This window comes from Stenella coeruleoalba, assembly GCF_951394435.1.
Source record: "Stenella coeruleoalba genome assembly, chromosome: 2".
Taxonomy (NCBI): domain Eukaryota; kingdom Metazoa; phylum Chordata; class Mammalia; order Artiodactyla; family Delphinidae; genus Stenella; species Stenella coeruleoalba.
The window spans coordinates 48,573,745-48,590,786 of NC_137147.1; the positions used below are offsets into that span (position 1 = coordinate 48,573,745).

The 17,042-nt window shown below is 40.2% G+C and overlaps 1 protein-coding gene across 14 annotated transcripts in view; it reads right to left on the reverse strand.

Moving 5' to 3' along the window:
• FRMD6 (FERM domain containing 6) overlaps positions 1–17,042 on the reverse strand; it is a 446,878-nt gene that overhangs the window by 389,922 nt on the left and 39,914 nt on the right. The window lies entirely within an intron of this gene.

Below are 17,042 nucleotides of genomic sequence, written 5' to 3' on the forward strand. Positions count from 1 at the left end.
ACCATTATGCTATATTCCCTCCCAATTTTGCATCTGTGGCCAATATGCAAATACTAAAGAATGAAAAACAAATCAACATAGATACTATCTATCTATAAATATCAGCACTTCTAATCAAGCAATTTTTAAAGCATTTAATAAAATTGGAAAACCATCCATGATTTCAATATTAAGGAAAAACACTTAGAAAACTAGGAAGAGAAGGGGAACTTCCCTAATTTGACAAAGGGCATCTATAAAAATCATACATATTATGGTGATTGATTTCCCATTAAGTTCAGCAAAAGAAACGGATTCCCCCATCACCATTTCTAGTCAACATTGACCTGGAGATCATATCAAGTAAAATAAGTCAATGAAGAAAACTAAATGCATAAGACTTGGAAAGAAAAAACAAACTTCTGACTTTCAGACTATATTATCAATATTATATATATAGAAAATCCAAGAAAATGTACCATATTAGAATTGAAAAAGTTGCTTCAGAAAGATTCCTAGATAAGAGATTAATATAAAAAACATTTGTTGAACTCATTCTAGTCACAATAGTAACAAAAATATATACATTCAATAAAAATTTATTGAGTATCTGCAGTGTACCAGGCACTGAATTATGCACTGGAATAATAGGTACAAGACTTTCATGGAGAAAATTATTAACCTTTCCTGAACGATAGGAAAGAAGACCAAATAAATGGAGCAATATATCATATGATAGGAGAACTTAATATCCTACAAAGGATAACTCTTCTCGAATTAATTTATAAACTCAATAAAAGTGCAATCAAAACCCAAAATAATTTTAATTGGAATTTGACAATATGATTTTAAAATTAATGTGAAAAAGCAAAGAAACAAAAATATCGAAAACAATTTTAAAGAAGAAAAACAAGGTGTAGACATTTGTCCTATAAAATGACAAAATTTATTTTCAAGTTATACTAATTAAGAGAGTGAGTTCTTGGCACTAAGGTTCACCTTGAGAGGGGATGGGGCAACTCACCTGGACCACTTTTATAGGCCCTGCATTGCCCAAGTTTACTGATAACAAATCTACTGTCAGCTTGGTTTTGCAAAATCATAACATTGAATTCCCTGCTACCCTTCATGAAGAGCTCCTAAACAAAATAGAAAAAGCATTCAGTTCTGTGTCTGGACAATGTAAATAGCTTCTTGGCAATAATCTGTAAACTGAGTATCAAATATAAGAGTCTTCCAGAATCCCATGCAGAAAGGCAGCCTTATCAGGAAACAAAAGTAGAGGTTGAGAATTGCCCTGGCTGGGGAGGGAAAGACTTCTGAGAAATGAAGGCCAATCATGGTGACCTTGAATGGCCTTTGTTAACAGGAGGTGGTATGCTTCAGAAAACCAAGATGAGCCATTTGCCACAAAGCAATTCAGGGCTAGAGGGCAGTGGCATTAAAAACTAAACTCCTTGGAAGGCAGAATCAGTCTTTTCATTTTTCTCTACCTCCACCCTCTTCTCTCCAATTTGGAAGAGATCCCTTTGGGATGATCCTTTCCCTGGGGCTGAGAAGTAACAGTCAGCAAGCCAAATTAGGACAAGAACTCAGTTTATTTCAGACATGAATATATTAAATGAAATTTATGACAGATGGAATACTTGTTAATTCTTTCTATTAGTAGAACCATTCATAACAGCAAAGAAAGGGCCATCCCCAAACACACAGGGATGTTTTTAGTCCTTTCTCTTGAAGACTAATATTCAGTCTCTCTCTCTCTCTCTCTCTCTCTCACATACACACGTGCACGCACACACACACACACACGTCATCCAAGAAAACCAAACTGCCCTCAGCTATAAACCCACATTCCCACTGATTCCAGCAGGAGTTGTGGGCATGGCATTGGGAGCCAGAATGTGACCCATGTCCTATTAATTAATCAGTCCTACAACATAGGAATGGAATTTGAAGTTAACAGAAAGAGTCCTGTGCTCCAGCCCTCTGCTCATCGACTCCTGTCTGTTCACATGAGAAGAGCAACCAGAGCCCTAGAGGGCTCCTTGTTTGTTAGCAAGGCCCCTACTCCTAGCCCCTACTCCCATCTTTTTGTGCTGCTACATAAAAAACCTTGGTCAATAGCCCCTCTCCCCAATGTCTTTACTATATGACTGTTCTTTTCTCAGACTTTTAAGGGACCCCAGCAACCTCCCCCAACCCATTTGGAAATGACAGTTCAGTGTGTGAACACAGATCAGCTCTCCTACAGGGCTCAGGACCAGATAATGTAGGAAGCTGACCTACAGAGCAGGCAGGCTCCTTTCTGCTTAACAGTTCTCACTTCAGAAAGGTGAAGGCTAATACAGGTAATGCAAGAGCTAGGGAGAGCAACGATAAAGGGAACGAATGAAAAATATTCATCAAGGTTGTAATGACACCATCCGTCCCATATCCTAACTTGAGTTGCTTCTCTCCCGGGCAGAGCTGATATCACTCCACCAAGTCCAACATACCAACTTTGCTCAGGTATTGGGGTTTCAGAGAGAGACTATTGGTTTGCTCAGGTATTGGGGTTTCAGAGAGAGACTGAGTAATACTGGCATTCGATGAGTCATTCATTTATGCATTCAACGTTTTACTGAGTGCTATAGACCAGGTACCCTGAACAATCTAGGAAGGAAAAGAAAGATCATTGCAACACAGCATGATCAGTGGCTAGACTGGATTTGTGTTTGTGGTGCTGGGGTAGGGTGTGGAGAAAACTTCCCAGGAGAGTGACATTTAAGCTGGATCTTGAAGAACAAGTGTATAGTATATAAATATATATAGTAATATATTTAGTATATATAGTGCTCCCCTGGTTCCTCAGTGTTCTTCCCTTCATCAAAAGCACTCCAGAAGCTTTGTGGTATCCCCACAAAGGTGAGTCCTCAATTTGTTTTTGAAGCATTTCATTTGACCAAAATGAAACAATGATTCTAATACAAGGTGCTCCACTTCTTAGAAATCAATAAAATACCCTGAACGTTTTTTAATCACATAAAACATTTTTAATTATGAAAGGAATACATGTTTTCCATAGGTACTCTGGATAATTCAGAGAGGGATAAAGGAAAAACTTAAAAATTAGCAGGAATCCAGGTATTAGAGAAAACTCTATCACTATTTTGGTGTTTTGTCTTATTTTCTAAGAATAGACTTTTGGTTTTGTGCAAAACTGGGATCACATATCGTACACATAATTTGGTAACTTTTTTTTTTACTTATTCTAAACAGTTGCCATATCCTTAAATACTCTTTGAAAACAGTGCTTTTAATGGCTGGAAACTATTCCATTGTATGGATGGACCACAATTATTTCAACTATTGCTCCACTGGTGGTGGTTTATGTCACATCCATTCTTTCACTCTCTATGCTGTAATGATTATAAATTTGTCTGTACATCTACGATTATTACCTTACAATAAATTTCTAAAAGTACAATACCTGGAACAAAGGTCATGTGTATTTTTAGGATTCTTGCTAAATATTGCTGAATTTTTCTCCAGAAATACAAACATAGTACTACTATGTGGTGTATAACTCAATGAATGAACAAATTATTTTTAAGATTCTCCCTAATACTCTTGCTAGAAATTGCCAGGCTTAAACCAGAGGAAACTCAACTTTGTGGGAGTAAAATAACCATTGGATTGGGGAAACTAGTAAACTAATAAAATTCTAACCACTTCTGAGAAGAATATACACCAAGAATTATTTCTAAAGTTGAGTTACATATTTATCTGAAAATTATGTAGCCAAAGTAATGTTGCAGAAGAATAATTAGTTATAGGAAATTGTGTACTATGTATCAAAAGCGGTCTCTAAAATCATACAGAGTATGATCCCATTTTTGTGGAATATGCATATGAGTGTATACATATATAATATATTATATGTTGTGTGTAATGTTAGAAAACCAAATGCCAACATTTTTTCCAGTTTTACTGAGAAATAATTGATATACTGCACTGTATAAGTTTAAAGCAGGCAGCACAATGGTTTGGTTTACTTATATTGTGAAAGGATTACCACAGTAGCTTCAGCTAACACCCATCTTCTCATCTAGCTACAATAAAAAGTAAAGAAAACAAGAATAAAGGAAAAGACTTCTCCTTGTGATGAGAATCTTGGGATTTACTCTCTTAAAAGCTTTCCTACGTTATCATACAGCAGTGTTAGCTGTAGCATCACGCTGTACATTACACCCCTATTATCTATTTTATAACTGGAAGTTTGTACTTTTTGACCACCTTCTTCCAATTCCCCCTCCCCAACCCTACCCCCTCACCTCCAGTAACCATAGTCTGACCTTTTTTTCTATGAGTTTGATTCCTATTGTTGTTTTAGATTCCACATGTGAGATCATACAGTATTTGTGTTTGACCTAATTTACTGAGCATAACGCCTTCAAGTTCTACCCATGTTGTTGCAAATGGTAGGATTTCCTCATTTCTCATTGGTTAATAATATTCCATTATAGATATATAGATATAGATGTATCACAACTTCTTTTTTCATCCATTGATGGACACTTAGGTTGTTTCCATGTCTCGGCTATTGTAAATAATGATGGAATGAACATTGGGGTGCAGATATCGCTTCACATTAGTCTTTTTGTTACCTTTGGATATAGTCTCAGAAGGAATTGCTGAATTATATGGTAGTTCTAGTTTTAAGCTTTTGAGGATCTTCCATACTGTTTTCCATAGTGGCTGCAAAAATTTACAATACCACCAGCAGTGCACAAGTCTTCCTTTTTCTCCACATCCTTGTCAGCATTTATCTCTCGTCTTTTTGATGATGGTGATTCTAACAGATGTGAGATATATCTCAGTGTGGTATCACTTTGCATTTTCCTAATGCCTAGTGATATTGAGCATCTTTTCATGTACCTGTTGGCCTTTCATGTACCTTTTTTGGAAAAATGTCTATTCAGGTCCTTTGCCCATTTTTAATTGGATTATTTGGGTTTCTGCTATTGAGTTTTATGATTTCTTGATATGTTTTGGATATAAATCCCTTATCAGATATATGGTTTGCATATTATTTTCCATTCTGTAGGTTGTCTTTTCACTTTGTCAATGGTTTCTTTTGCTGTGCAGAAGCTTTTTAGTTTGAGGTAGTTGCCCCTGTTTATTTTTTATTTTTGTTGCTTGTTCTTTAGGTATCACACCCTAAAAATCATTACCAAGACCCACGTCAGGGACTTTGTTCCTATGCTTTCCTCTAGGAGTTTCATGAAACCCCAAAATATTAAGTTATTCTCTCTATGTGCTGGATTCTAGGTGATTTTTCCTTTGTGGGGTGTGTGTTTGTGTGTGTGTATGTGTGTGTGTACGTGTGTATGCTCTAAATCTTGCATATTGAGCATATATTACTTTTTTAATCAAGGAAAAAAATTGTTTTTAAATGTTGAGTTATCATGGATCTAAAAGAAATGTTTCCTACAGCGAGACGGTAAACAAAATGATAAACAAGCAATTCTCCCTCTGAAGGTGTATTAGTCTGCTCAGTTGCCATAACAAAATACCATAGACCAGGTGGTTTAAACAATAGAAATTAATTTTGTCACAGTTCTGGAGGCTGAGGAGTGAGATCAGGGTGCCAGCATGGTTGAGTTCTGCTGAGGACTCTCCCCAGCTTGCAGACAGTCACCTTCTCCCTGATGCTCACATGGCCTTTCCTTGGTGAGTGCTCATGGAGGACACCAGTCCTCCGGTATCTCTTCTTATAAAATCACTAATCCATCATGGAGGCCCAACCCTTATGGCTTCATCTAATCGTGATTACCTCCCAAAGGCCCCATCTCCAAACACCATCACATGAGGGTTGGGGCTTCAACATATGAATTTTGGAGGGTCACAAACATTCAGTCAATAACAAAGGGAATCCTTCAGAGATTAATATTGAGATAGGTTCAAGTTCACATTTAAAAAAAATAATAAAATATATAGAAGAGTTATCTTGCTAGATGATATAATACAGAGGGGGAAAAAAGAAACATAAACAGGATACAGCCCTGGGAAAGAAGACAGAAAATTATTACTAATCAATGCCACAGAATTCTAACAAAAATATATGCTGGCAAGTATTTGAGTGGAGAGGGAGAACAGAGAGGAAGTGCTCCTAGTCTGGGAACAATCAGGAGGTAATTCTACAAAGAAGTGAAACTTAAGCTGAGTTTTGAAAGGAAAAAAAAAGTACAACAGGTCAAGCATGTGGAAGGCTGTGCCAGGCAGAGGGAACAGTTCATACCAAGGCACGGAGGCTGGAAAACATCGCTCCCCACACAGGAGGGGATGAGGCGGGAGAAGAGGTCAGAGGAAGGGCTCCAGTCTCTAACATGGTTCCTGAATTCCGGACGTCACCAGAGACTGAATGAACTGAACTGTATGCCATGCTAAGTTTGAACTTTATCTCAAGGACCATGCAAAGCATAGAATTTTAAGCAGAGTGGAACAAGACATGACTAATGATTTAGAAATATCCCTCTGGTAATGGCTTACATAGCAGTTTGGAGAATGGAAAGCCAGTTTAGAGGTTCTCCTAATAGTTCAGAAGAAAAATGATGAGATCCTAAACTAAGCACAGTTATTTATCAGGAAAATAAATCAGGTATGTATTGTCCAACAGCCAATTTGGTTATAGACAATTTCTACAACAAAGCTATAAACTGTACATGGTTGGGGTACTTAACTGACAAAATAGGTACCTAAGGTGACAGCCCTGAATTTCACTGGTTGTCCTGGTACAATTATTAACAGCAGCACCCATTTGTCTTCAAGAGTGTCCCAATTTGGGTGATAAATTATGGGGACCCTATAGTTACTCCCCTCTTCCAACTCCCTGAATTTTTAGTCTGAACGTCCTACTTTAGACACTATTCCTTGGAGTCCTCTTTTTTTCCCCAGATGAGTTTACCATCTTGCCACCTTCTAGGCCATACTTTGGGTCACCAGAGAAGAAAGCTGCCTGTTCTGTCTGAAAAACAAGATCAGCCTTTTTATAAGATTGTTTACCTTACAGTTATCTGAATCTCCCCATTTTTGGCCACAGAAGTTCCATGGAGGAGACACTTCTGTCCTGGATCCAAGCCTGTTCCCAAATCAGCTTCTTCTGCTCAGATTCCTCCTTCTCCCTTCAGCACAGGTTGAGTGCCCTGGCCTTCAAAACCCCAGCCACTTCACCACTAACACTGCCCTTCATTGTATCATCTTGAGCCCATGAATCCTCTAAACTAAAATGTCAATGGTCAACGTCCTTCCCCGCTTCGCCTCACATTGCCCGATCATCTATTTGGCCAGAGTCTCAAACTTCTAACACAGACACCTCACCCTTTTCTCCACCAGGGTCAACATTTATTGGACAACGTTAGTCTGTCACATGCCCTCTACTCCCCCATCAAGACTAACCAAAATGTGAAAGTAGTTGTTTATGTGGTAGGACTACATATGATTTTTATATCTCTTTTTATTTATCTACTTCTTTGTATATTCCAACTTTTCCACAATAGTATTTTACAATGAAATACATTTAAAATACGACAATTCTACCTTCACTCCCTTCACAGATTTGGACCACTCTTTCTTCTCCACTTCCAAGTCCCACTGAAGCTACTTATCTTGTAGCTATAACTTTCCATTTACAATCAGATTTGGCTGAAGTATTAGCCATTGTGCCAAGTTCTCTGCTAGAGTTTTCTCATAAATTGTAGAACAGCTAGCAATTTGAAAAGAATAACAAAAGAATCCTATGTCTGACAGTAAATATTTTTGACTCCATGTGAAAGTTTAAAAAGCTTAAGAGATGGGTGGGGAAAGGGCCAAAAATCAAAGAGATTAAAGTAGTTTACAATAGATGTTGAAAGATATCCAGGGATTAAAGCATCATCACTGCTGTCTCCCAAAACATCGATCGTCAGAGACAGCAGAATTCAAAGACCAAATAGGCTGAATGAAGTGGAAGGTATGAATTAGGGAGGAAAAGCAAATACATTAGAAACAAGATTACTTAAGCAACATGGCAATCAACCCGTAGGACTATTTCAAGGCTGTGTATTGAACCATCTTTCTGTAAATCAATCACAGTTGTAGTAATTTAATGATTTAAGATAAATATTTGGATATCTAACAATCCGAACCAGGGCTTTTTAGTTTAAGCTCTGAGGCTACTGCATGTAGACAGGAAGTAGCATAAAGAGGTAAATGGGTAAGACTCCTGCCTCCTACCCCCTTCAGCCAGTCTTTACTACTTAGGAGATAAAATATGTTTGAAAGCCACTGGTCTAAATAAGTGTGTGTGTGCACACACACATGCACACGCGTGTGTTTGTACAAGGGATATGCACCACCTAACTTTTCATATGACCTCAGCCTAACTAAATACATGCATCCCTTTAGCCTATTAATCAGCAACATATGTTTTTGTCCTTGTTCACAGGAAGCAGAAACATTTCACTGAGAGGTTTAAAAATGCCTCTTTTTATCCAATAATTATCTCATATTCATGCTTCTAATTCATATATGAACTCACGTGGAAATTTAATGAGCACACCACAAATCATGTGTTTTGCATTCTCCCACTACATGATAAGTTCCTTGGAGACAGGGGTCCCCTCCCTCCCACTGCCTCGTATGTGTACTAGGAAGCTCAATAAGTATTTGCTGCTGAAAAAGAAAAGTGAAGGCAGGACAGATTTTAATATACATAACCAAAGAAATTCTTCTGTGAACCAAAAGGTAATTCATCTGAAGAGAAATATGTTCAGGGTTAAAGTTGTAATCCACAAACATATAGAGAGAATGCTAATTATCAGGAGAATGATTTTGCTATAAGGGCCAAACAGTGATGAGGAATCAGTACACCATAACCCCGGTTTACAACACAGCCAACCTAGGATGTGGTAGGAACATAGCACATCAGAGTAGTTTGGCTTTATGTTAAGGAATGATACCAGCTTATTACCTTCCAAATGATTTTGGTGAAAAATTTCTTTTCTCGATGCTACTTTTTCTCTTTCTGTTAAAATACACACACACACATTCATTCTCTGAACCAAAGAGATAGGGTTAAGCAAACCTTATTGTCTCTAGTAAAACCTTTGTATGTAATGATAAATACAAATGAGATGAGAGGCCTATCTTTGTGCAGTCTGCAGGCATTTTTTAAAAAAGGAAGCATCATGGTTGTGTTGACTACCTCAGATATTGGACCTAATATCTCATTTGAAATTTTGGTGTACAAGAGAAAACACCACCTGCAGTGATTTTGTGGGTTTAATGAAAAGGTCAGATGGAGCATGAACTTGTTTTAAGTGCTTGAGAATCACATAGGAAACACAGACAAAACCACACAGGAAATAAAAGGGCATGCTGCTGTTAGCTGTTTATTTCAGGCATCTGATGATGTTGTGAGGGAAAAAGTTACAGGCCAAACAATAACCTGGAGACTGTTTCTCCTAGAATAATTAAATTTATAAATGTAAACTATGCATGTTATTATTTTATAAAGCTTTTTGAAAGCAAGTGGAGTAAAGGAAAAACAGCTTGGCTGTCTATGGATAATTCTGCTTTGATACCAGTTTGAATAATACAAGAACCCTTGGGTGGATTTATAATATGACAGTGCAATTCAGGCATGGGATGGATTAAAGGTGACAGGACAGGTGGCGTGTAAGCATCATGCTGACTCGGCAGCCTATAGGAAAACACCGCAGCTATGGAAAGCAGTTGGGCATGGAGAGAACTGTGCTCCGTGATGCGCTGCATATTTGTGAAGGAGAATTTCTTAATGGGTGGTATAAATTCAATCCATTACGTTTCATAATAATTTTGTAAATTTAAAACACTGTTCTTTGAAAAGTGCAATCACAGTAAGTCTGAGATCCCGCTATATCCAGTACAGCAAGAGACATTAGGATCACAAATAGGTGGCTAGTGACAGCCCACCACAAGGGGTCTACGGAAGGGTCCGCCGCAGGAGACACACCACCATCCTTCTCGACTTCTCTTACCCATTGATACTGAGTTACTTCATCCACATCACCCTCACCATCTTGTGTTTTCAGACCGAACACTCAGAATTCTCCCTCATATTCTTTTATGCCACAGATTATTTCTCGATCCTCTTTCTCAACTTCTCGCACTCCCGGTTACCAGTCTTGGGAGTTGGTTTCCATTCTACAACCAGGTGTCGTCTCCACCCCAATCCAGGGAAATGGTGAGAAGAAATTCACCTTCCCTCAACATAAATAGTGTGAAACAAGGATGTGAATCCAGGAAAAACTGAGTACCAAGAGAGATTTTTTTCCTGGCCCTGTAGTAAGTCTACCACCAAAACCTACAATGAACAGCACAGGTCTAAGAACAGAGGGTGATGTCTATTAAAGAGACAGTGAGAAGAGTCAGGTGCATACTCAAGGGAAACTCCCAGAAGACTGGATGCCAAACCAAAGCAGGAGGGAGCATGTGGTGGAGGGGTTTCACTGAGCAGCTGGTCTCCCACTACTCTCCTCTCACTCAGAACTTTTTTCAGTTGCCACTTCCCTTAAGCCACACGAAGAGTCTTTCCATGATTCTCTCACCTCCATGGATTTCTATTCTTGGGATTGGGTGCAAAGCCAGGAACTTGAAAGGACTCCTTCTCTTCTCCATAAATCACCAAACAGACAAAAATAGAGCCCATTCACCAGTTACTCTTCTCCTCTCAAAGGGTTCTATTTACAGAGCTCTACCGAGTGAGTTAAAAGGGAAAAGGCTTAGGAAAGTTGGCTGACCTCGGTAACTATCTCTTATGGTTTCATTGAAGTTAAACAGAATGGGCCGGGAGTACATCATCAAGAAGCATTGCCACGAGAAAACTACAAAACCTCTTGGTAGAGGTCTTGGTCCTGAAGGGACAAACATTGAATCCCAAGAATAAATACACCTGCAAGCTTGCAATTTGATTTCACAAGCTTATATTCTAGAATCACAAACACAATAACTGATTGAAAGAAAAGAATAAAGCTTCTACATGGATGTGTTGAACACACACAGCTCTTTCATTGTGCATAATATAAGTAAAATTTCATTATGATGCAACTATTTAACTTCCTGTACTGCTATTCACCTCCTTCGTGCTTTTTCTAAGAATAACAGCAATTCAAACAATCAAGAAATTATCCATTGTGATTTCTTAAGAAAGGTGCAGCTCTTTGTTTCTAAAATGCTCATTTATGTAGTGAATGACCTTGAACTTGCAGGGAAATATTCACCTGATTATGTGATACAATTTTAGGGCATGAATCTAGCAGCAATGATTAAATCTTAAACACAAGTGTGGGACAATTGTTCAGCGAGCATGCAAAAGTCCTACATGATTAAGTTAAGCAGGGATTAGAAACCAAAAATACTGTATAAGAATCATGGCTTTGGGCTTCCCTGGTGGCGCAGTGGTTGAGAGTCCGCCTGCCGATGCAGGGGACATGGGTTCCTGCCACGGTCTGGGAGGATCCCACATACCGCGGAGCGGCTGGGCCTGTGAGCCATGGCCGCTGAGCCTGTGCGTCCGGAGCCTGTGCTCCGCAACGGGAGAGGCCACAACAGTGAGAGGCCCGCATACAGAAAAAAAAAAAAAAAGAATCATTGCTTTCCCTGAAATTCTTCTGGGAAAATCAACATAGTATCTATCTCAGAAATCACAAAATCTCTAAGTTGAAAGAGACCTGAGATGACATTAAGGGTGATCCTCTTTGGTAGGGTGACCCCTTTAACCAGGTTGCCTGGGATTTTTCTGATTTTAACACTGAAAACCTCAGTCTTAGGCAAACTGGGATAGTTGTTCACTCACCTCTTTGGATCCAAAGATCCCCTCGAGGACGGAACCTACAAGAGACTTAACTTTCACAGGGTTCTATTCCCAATCACGAGTCAAACCAGTGGCCCTATAACCTATCTTTACTCTGCCTTCTGCAGCAAAACAAAGTTTGTTCCCTCTTCTATCTGGTAGCCCTCCGAGTATTCGAAGACTGCCACTTCCCATCCCATACTTCCCCAGTCCAGTCCTTCTATTCTCTAGGTTAAATTGACCCAGTTCCTCCATCCACTCCTTGAGTGTTCCTCCTCCACTGGTGACCCCATTCCTCTCCTCTGGGCAAGTTCATCTGTCCAGGTCCCTCAGATGCTGACGTTCCAAACTGAGCTCAAGCCTCCACACTCTGCCTGAGCAGAGTCCCTGAGCCCCTCCCCTGTCCTGGGCATTGGGATTCCATGCCAACAAACTGACATTCTCTTGGCTCATTTGGCCACCACATCTCACTCCTGAAAAAGAGTAGGATTCACGTCAACAAAACGCCTTGGAGATTTTTCACACGTACTGTTGTTCAAAGCTCTGCCATCCTGTAGTTATGTAATTGGTCTTTAGACCCAAACATCACACAAGGATCCCTTAGAATGAACCCATTATTGCAGCCCATAATCATAATTCTCTCACCCAAATCACTCACTCCCCTCCCAGCTTCATCTTGTCAGCAAGTGTTTTCTGTGCATCAGCATCTGCAGTCCTTCAAATCACTGGCAGAAATATGTACGAGGTCAGGAGGAAGACCAGATCATCCGCCAGTGCACAGCTATTGGCTGCATAAAGACAGGTATTCACTTGGGTCCTTTATTTTGAGATATTCTCCAGGGCTTTTCCTATTTCCAGGTTTTAGGAGGGAAGTTGAAACTAGGAGAGAGCAAATACACTGAAGCAATACTTTCTTCATTTTCAACCAGCAACTGCCTTCTCCTTTACCTGTACCCACATATATTCCTTCAGGTGTTTCCAAATTTCAGTCAAGCATGTATGATGGAATTCCCACCATGAGCCTGGAACTGAGCAGGAACCTGCAGGCAGCGAGTGTGACTTATTAGTGCAATTCCTCTGGTGTCCCTGACTCTCCTCTTCCAAGGTACACAGCAGGGTTCCACTTGCCCACGCCTTTTGAAGTTAGGCATGGTCATGTGACTTGCTTTAGCCACTGACACGCTTATGGAGTGATATGCCCTGTATCCTGGCAGAAGCTTTAAAAGCCAGCAGTGTGGTTCGTCCTGTTTTCTGCCCACTGCCGTTTTCATCTGGGAAGCAGGTGTCAAGATGAAGCCTTTCATGAGCCTGGGCCCCTGAGAGACACATGACCCACATGATCCGAAGCCCCCTGCTGGCCCACACTCGACGTGCAGGTGGAGTAGGAAATAAAGCCCCTGAGATTTGGGGCACAATAAGCTCATAGTATAGTTGAAGAGACAAACCATACCCACAAAATAAAAGTAGGGACTGAAGTAGCATAGAGTAAAAATCTGAATTGGAAAGTAGAAATAATCAGCAAACAAGATATGGTGCTAAAGGTGAGTCACTCAGACAAAGCATTAAAACGGAATTAGAAAAGGAGAAGTCCAACGTGGAATGACAGTTCTCAGAAGACATCTCATTTCTGATTAACAAAAGAAAATTATATAATTTACTGAAAAATATTCTAGAAAATGATTCTACAAATATGTTGTCTACTCTTTATTTTTATTGGAGTATAGTTGATTTACAATGTTGTGTTATTTTCAGGTGAATAATAAAGTGAATCAGTTATACATATACATATATCACTCTTTTTTTTTAGATTCTTTTCCCATATAGACCATTACAGAGTATTGAGTAGAGTCCCCTGTGCTATACAGCAGGTTCTTATTAGTTATCTACTTTATATACAGTAGTGTGCATATGTCAATCCCAGCCTCCCAATTTATCCCTTCCCCTCCTCATTCCCTGGTAACTATAAGTTTGTTTTCTACATCCATGACTCTACTTCTGTTTTGTATTCTCTTTTAAAACTGCAATAAAAGTGTGAACCTAAGTTATGGGCCATTTTAACTATATTTGATTTTAGCCTTTTTAATAAGCAACACTAGTAAGGCACTTTGTTTTTTTAAATGTACATATTATAGGTCTCTGTCCCTCAGAAATGGACAGATTTAGCACCCTATTAAAGACAGAGGGGTCATCATTTACAGGAGTTTTACAGGAACCTTGGCAATTTGGGAAATGCCAATGAAATGGAGCTGATCTTAGCACACACTTAAAATGTGGTTTACTTTATTTTACAGAAAGGTCCATTATTATAACTATAAAAATAAATACTGGCTTGAATCCTCAAGGCCAAATACCAATTTGGCTGATATAGCAAAAATACGGCCTTCTTTTACTTTTTAAAATATTTTCAGCATCTCCTTTCTGTACTTTTATAGGGAGGGAAGAATTTTGATATTACTTGGAACAGTCATTCACTCAGTCAGCGGAGGTTTTACCAAGCACTCCCTGCCTGGGACTATGCTAGATGGTGGCTCTTCATTACTGAGAGGAAGAGTCAAGGGTCTGTCCTCAGGAGGCACAGGTGCAGAGGGGGAACAGCAGGGAGTGGGGAAGTTGTGGGGGACTTTCCAAGTAAAAGAAACACCATGTGTTCCCTACCCTGAAGCAGGAAAAGGCCTTGAGTGTTCAAGGCAATCAAAGTCCAGCATGTACCAATCAAAATGTGTGTGGGCGCTTCCCTGGTGGCGCAGTGGTTGAGAGTCCACCTGCCGATGCAGGGGACACGGGTTCGTGCCCCGGTCCGGGAAGATCCCACATGCCGCGGAGCGGCTGGGCCCGTGAGCCATGGCCGCTGAGCCTGCGCGTCCGGAGCCTGTGCTCCGCAACGGGAGAGGCCACAACAGTGAGAGGCCTGCGTACCGCAAAAAAAAAAAAAAAAAAGTGGCATCTCTCCTGTGCTACCCCACATAGCAAGCTAAGTTTGTATTCAACATTTACTGAAGTTTTGTCTCCCACTCAATGACTATTTTTCAAAAAAGAATGACATTTTTATCACTTCACAAGTTTTTACTACCCAAGCAATTTTGAGTAGAAGAATGTTTCCCAAATACCAAACTATGACAAAATGCTTACCAGTTCATGGCAAAATGAGGAAACCAGAACCATGGAATATATATATACATATATATGTATATATACCTCAACATCAGGTGGCCAGCTATCATTTCCCAGAGAAGATGCCCCTTTATCCTGAGATAATATCAGTCCTGCCATTTTAGTACTAAAATGCCCTTCCTTTTATGAAATAATGGTGATAGGAGATCATTTTTAATGTCCTTACTTGGCAAAATAAAAAAATCAGGGCTTCCCTGGTGGCGCAGTGGTTGACAGTCCGCCTGCCGATGCAGGGGACACGGATTCGTGCCCCGGTCCGGGAAGATCCCACATGCCGCGGAGCGGCTGGGCCCATGAGCCATGGCCGCTGAGCCTGTGCGTCCGGAGCCTGTGCTCTGCAATGGGAGAGGCCACAACAGTGAGAGGCCCATATACCGCAAAAAAAAAAAAAAAAAAAAAAAATCAATAATTCTATGTATGACTCCAGTCTTTTTTCAATTGTACTAATCTGTGAAATCCCAAATCAAGAAAGAATCAGAAAAGAGAACAAAAAAGCATCACTGAAAAATTCCAGTGCCAGCGCCCAGCTGGGCACACTCTCTTGCTGGACCATTCCTTCCAGGGACAGCCCTGCAAGTGTCTAGGATTCACCTTTGTGCCTGGACAGACATTGCTAAATGCCATGGACATCTGCAGTTGCTTCCAGACAGTCAAAACCACAAATATTAGGGTGCACTTTATTGGCAATGCTGAGTCATGCTTTGCAAAAGGCGAAGAAATCCCTAAACTCTCAGAACTGTAAACAGGGCCCTGTGTCGCTGGTTGCTCTTTCCTATATGCCCCACCCTGTTGGGACCTTGATTCAATCAATTCAACTACAACAAGACAATTGGAGAGGGACTCCCCTGGTGGCGCAGTGGTTAAGAATCCACCTACCAATGCAGGGGACATGGGTTCAATCCCTGGTCCGGGAAGATCCCACATGCTGAGGAGCAACTAAGCCCGTGTGCCACAACTACTGAGCCTGTACTCTAGAGCCTTCGAGCCACAACTACTGAGCCTGTACTCTAGAGCCTTCGAGCCACAACTACTGAGCCTGTGTGCTGCAACTACTGAAGACTGCGCGCCTAGAGCCCGTGCTCCGCAACAAGAGAAGCCACCGCAGAGAAACCCACGCACCGCAACAAAGAGTAGTCCCTGCTCGCCGCAACTAGAGAAAGCCCATGTGCAGCAGTGAAGACCCAACGCAGCCAAAAATAAATAGATAACAATTTTTTTTAAAAATTAAAAAAAGAAAAACAATTGGAGATATCTGAATACAGTCTGGATATGACTTGCTATTAAAGGATTATTGTTCATTTTGTTAGGTGTATTAATGGCATTGTGTCAAGAAAATATTCTTTTTTTTAGAAATGCATATTTTTAGACATACTTGAAGTGAAGTTTATGCCATTTGAGATTGTTTTTAAAATACTTTAGCAAAGATGAACTAGATAAGCATATGTGGCAAGCCATTGAACATTGTTAAATTTAGATGATGAGGAAGGTACATTTCACTATCTCCTTATTTTTAGGTATGTTTGAAAGTTTTCACCAATAAGAAGTGTCAAGGAAGGAGGCGATGGAAGGAAGGGAGAAAGACTACACTCCAACACCCTTATTATCGTTTCATAATGAATTGAAATGGAAGGGAGGGAGGTGGGTTAGGAGAAGAGAGAACTTACCACTAATATCTGTGAACTGCACCCTTGGGGCAGCCTCTGCGATGTGCCCTTCCGTGCACTTGCGTGATGCAGCAGGCGGGGCAGGTGGGTATTAATTGCCACCATTTTACAGACAAAGAAAACTAGACTCGGGTTAAATCTACTTTTCCACATGGAAACTAGAAAGAGAACAAACTGGCCAATTGGAGCTATTTTGGCTGCTAAAGAAATTCATTTCCGAGCGGATTAAAAACAAAAGCAATTATGCTAATACCTAATGGGCTGCCTCTAAGTCCCCACAAAGCAGCCACATGGGCTCTGCCAGGCCTGGGGCATCCTCCTCCTCCAGGCCCTTCCCATTTCCCTGCCGCAGAGGTAAAGGAACAGGAATTTTG